This window comes from Lolium rigidum, chromosome 3 (genome assembly GCF_022539505.1).
Source record: "Lolium rigidum isolate FL_2022 chromosome 3, APGP_CSIRO_Lrig_0.1, whole genome shotgun sequence".
Classification (NCBI taxonomy): domain Eukaryota; kingdom Viridiplantae; phylum Streptophyta; class Magnoliopsida; order Poales; family Poaceae; genus Lolium; species Lolium rigidum.
In genome coordinates this window covers 102,410,599-102,415,791 of record NC_061510.1, presented here as the reverse complement: position 1 = coordinate 102,415,791, position 5,193 = coordinate 102,410,599, and positions in this window count along the sequence as shown.

Here is a 5,193-nt window from a genome sequence, read left to right as displayed (position 1 = left end):
TACCCTAAACGGTCTGTCCCTAACAGGGAGCCCAGATACTTTATTGGGAGCATCCCAAGTTTGTAGTTTAGCATGTCCGCCACTCTGCGATCCTCCCCAATGTTGACCCCTGTCACCATGACCCCACTCTTCTCGAAGTTGATCTTCCGCCCTGACATATTCTCAAAGCAGAGCAGAAGGAACTTGAGGTTAGCGATCCCCAGATCGGGCGGTTCAATCAGAACCATAGTATCATCTGCATATTGCAGATGAGTCACCCCCTGGAATGAGATGAGGAACCACCCCTTTAATGTGCCCCGCTGCGTTGGCCTTGGCAAGCATGGCCGCGAGACCGTCAACGAGGAAGTCAAAGAGGATGGGGGAGAGTGGGTCGCCCTGACGCACCCCTGGCATTGATGGTAGTTTGGCCTCCCCTGACCAGCTGCATCAAACGGTGGACCATCATGTCCGAGAAGCCCTTGCACTCAAGGACCTCGCGGAGGAAGTCCCCGTTGACCCTGTCGCGGGCCTTCTAAAAATCCAGCTTAAGCATAAGGCCCCCAAGTCTTTTAGCTTGCAACTCGTGGGCAATCTCGTGTAGGGAAAGCACCCCCTCATGTAGACATATACCGCTAATAAACGCCATTGGCTACGATCTATGGTCCTGTGTGTAATAGGCGCTAGCCGAATCGCGTAGCGCTTGGCCACAAATTTGAAGATGACATTAATAAGTGCAATCGGCCGAAACTTCTTGTTTGTGTCCGCCCCTTTGAACTTGGGAATCAATGAGATAATCCCAAAGTTCAGTCTCGCAATATCCACCCTCCCTAGGACGAAATCATTGAGAATTTGTAAGATCGGAACACGTAGGATTCCCCAAAATCGCTTTAGAAAAGAACCGGCAAGCCATCAGGGTCAGGCGCCGAGTCCGTCTTCATACTCAGGAGGACGTCGTCAAGTTCCTCCGGGGCAAAAGTGAGCTCCAAGGCGAGGTCCTCCTCCCGTGAGATCCTTTTGCCATCTTCCCAAAGGTTTGGAGCTAGGGAGAACACCCTGTTCTTGATGTCTACGTGTGCTTCTATTCTTGTAGACAGTGTTGGGCCTCCAAGAGTAGAAGTTTGTAGAACAGCAGCAAGTTTCCCTTAAGTGAATCACCCAAGGTTTATCGAACTCAGGGAGGTAGAGGTCAAAGATAGTCCTCTCAAGCAACCCTGCAATTAAGATACAAGAAGTTTCTTGTGTCCCCAACACACCTAATACACTTGTCAGATGTATAGGCGCACTAGTTCGGCGAAGAGATAGTGAAATACAAGTAATATGGATGATTGTAAGTAGTAATTGCAATCTGAAATAAAAATGGCAGCAAGCAAACATGTAGCAGAACTTGTTGAAAACGGTGTTTCAATGCTTAGAAACAAGGCCTAGGGATCATACTTTCACTAGTGGACACTCTCAACAATGATCACATGATAAATAAATAACTTCTCCTCACTTGTGCTACGAACACTCTCTTGTTGGATAACAAACACCATTCATTGTGTAGGGCTACAAGAGCACCCTCAAGCCGGAGTAAACAAGCTCCACAACATTCGGAGTTCATATTAAAGTAACCTCTAGAGTGCATAATACCGTTGCAATTTAGACCGAGTACTAACATAGCATACACATTGTCAACAATAGCTATGAAAGGAGGAATAGATCGCATCAATACTATCATATTAATAGTTAACTTCATAATCTACAAGAGATTACAATCATAACCTACGCCAAGTACTACATGATGCACACACTGTCAACATTACATCATGGAGGAGGAATAGACTACTTTAATAACATCACTAGAGTAGCACATAGATTAATAGTGATACAAAGCTCATGATCACATAAAGATCACACCATGGGAGAGAGAGATGAACCACATAGCTACCGGTAAAGCCCTCAGCCTCGGGGGAGAACTACTCCCTCCTCATCATGGGAGACAGTAGCGGCGATGAAGATGGCGGTGGTGTCGATGGAGATGGCTCCGGGGCAATTCCCCATCCCGGCGGTGTGCCGGAACAGAGACTTCTGTCCCCCGAAACGGAGTTTCGCGATGGCGGCGGCATCCCTGGAGTCTTTCTGGAGTTTCGTCAATTGTCATCGGGTTTTTAGGTCGCGAGGGACTTTATAGGCGAAGAGGCGGCGTCGGAGGGGCACCAGGGCGCCCTCCCCATAGGCCGGCGCGGCCAGGGGGCCACCCGCGCGGCCCTGTGGTCTGGGGGCCCTCGGCCTCCTCTCCGTCTCCCCTTCGGTGTTCGTGTCCGTCTTGGTGAAATAAGATGTTTGGCTTTCGTTTCGTCGAATTCCGAGAATATTGCCCGAACAGCCTTTCTGGAACCAAAAACGACGAAAAACGAGAACGGCACTTCGGCATCTTGTTAATAGGTTAGTTCCGGAAAATGCATGAAATCATTGTAAAGTGTGAGCAAAACATGTAGGTATTGTCATAAAACTAGCACGGAACATCAGAAATTATAGATACGTTGGAGACGTATCAAGCATCCCCAAGCTTAGTTCCTACTCGCCCTCGAGTAGGTAAACGATAAAAAGAATAATTTCTGTAGTGACATGCTACTTACATAATCTTGATCATACTATTGTAAAGCATATGAGATGAATGAAGTGATTCAAAGCAATGGTAAGGACAATGACTAAACAACTGATCAATCATATAGCAAAGACTTTTCATGAATAGTACTTTCAAGACAAGCATCAATAAGACTTGCATAGGAGTTAACTCATAAAGCAATAAATTCTTAGTAGAAAGTTTTGAAGCAACACAAAGGAAGATATAAGTTTCAGCAGTTGCTTTCAACTTCAACATGTATATCTCATGGATAATTGTCAACACAAAGTAATATGATGAATGCAAATAAGCAAGTATGTAGGAATCAATGCACACAGTTAACACAAGTGTTTGCTTCAAACATAGAAAGAAGTAGGTAAACGGACTCAACATAAAGTAAAAGAAAGGCCCTTCGCAGAGGGAAGCATGGATTACTATTTTTGTGCTAGAGCTTTTATTTTGAGAACATAGAAACAATTTTGTAACCCGGTAGTAATAATTCATATGTGTTATGCATAAGACATCCTATAAGTTGCAAGCCTCATGCATAGAATACCAATAGTGCTCGCACCTTGTCCTAATTATCTTGGATTTACATGGATTATCATTGCATAACATATGTTTCAACCAAGTGTCACAAAGGGGTACCTCTATGCCGCATGTACAAATTTCCAAGGAGATAGATCGCATTTGATTTCTCGTTTTTGATAGATCTCAACTAAGGACATCCATACCGGGACAACATAGAAAACAGATAATGGACTCCTCTTTAATGCATAAGCATTCAACAACAGATAATATTCTCATAAGAGATTGAGGATTAATGTCCAAACTGAAAACTTCCACCATGATACATGGCTTTGGTTAGCGGCCCAATGTTCTTCTATAACAATATGCATACTCAAACCATTTAATCATGATAAATCACCCTTACTTCAGACAAGACGAACATGCATAGCAACTCACATGATATTCAACAAAGGTGTAAAAAGTTGATGGCGTCCCCAGAAACATGGTTACCGCTCAACAAGCAACTTATAAGAACTAAAATACATAGCTACATATTCATCACCACAATAGTTTTTAAGCTATTTTCCCATGAGCTATATATTGCAAAGACAAAGGAATGAAATTTTAAAGGTAGCACTCAAGTAATTTACTTTGGAATGGCAGAAAAATACCACATATAGGTAGTTATAGTGGACACAAATGGCATGGGTTTTGGCTCAAGGTGTTTGGATGCACGAGAAGCATTTCCTCTCAGTACAAGGCTTTGGCTAGCAAGGTTGTTTGAAGCAAACACAAGTATGAATAGGTACAACAAAACTTACACAAGAACATATTGAAAGCATTATAAGATTCTACACTGTCTTCCTTGTTGTTCAAACACTTTTACCAGAAAATATCTAGACTTTAGAGAGATCAATCATGCAAACCAAATTTCAACAAGCTCTACAGTAGTTCTCCACTAATAGATTTAAACTACATGATGCAAGAGCTTAAACATGATCTATGAGAGCTGAAAACAATTGCCAAGTATCAAATTATTCAAGACCATATGAAGCTTTTTCTGATTCCAACCAAATAGCAATCAACGAAGCAGTTTTCAGCCTTCGCCATGAACATTAAAGCAAAACTAAGAACACAAGTGTTCACATGAAAAAGCGGAGCGTGTCTCTCTCCCACACAAGCATGGTAGGATCCGATTTATTCAGAGAATGAAAATAACAAAACGAAAATAAAAGCACACAGACGCTCCAAGTAAAGTACATAAGATGTGACGGAATAAAAATATAGTTTCACTAGAAGTGACCTGATAAGTTGTCGATGAAGAAGGGATGCCTTGGGCATCCCCAAGCTTAGATGCTTGAGTCTTCTTGAAATATGCAGCGATGAATCACGGGGGCATCCCCAAGCTTAGACTTTTCACTCTTCTTGATCATAGTGTATCATCCTCCTCTCTTGACCCTTGAAAACTTCCTCCACACCAAACTTTAAGCAAACTCATTAGAGGGTTAGTGCATAATCAAAAATTCACATATTCAGAGGTGACATAATCATTCTTAACACTTCAGGACATTGCCCAAAGCTACTGAAAGTTAATGGAACAAAGAAATCCATTCAACATAGCGAAAGAAGCAATGCGAAATAAAAAGGCAGAATCTGTCAAAACAGAACAGTCCGTAAAGACGAATTTTTCTAAGGCACTTAACTTGCTCAGATATAAAAACTCAAAACTAATGAAAGTTGCGTACATATCTGAGGATCACGCACGTAAATTGGCAGATTTTTTTGATTCTTCTACAGAGAGATCTACGCAAATTCGTGACAGACAGCAAATCTGTTTCTGCGCAGAAATCCAAATCTAGTATCAACCTTCTATTAGAGACTTTACTTGGCACAACAATACATGAAAATAAAGATAAGGAGACGTTGCTACAGTAGTAACAACTTCCAAGACACAACAAAACAGTAGCAAAATAAACACATGGGTTATCTCCCAAGAAGTGCTTTCTTTATAGCCATTAAGATGGGCTTGATGACCCACAAGTATAGGGGGTGTATCGTAGTATCTTCGATAAGTAAGAATGTCGATCCCAATGAGGAGC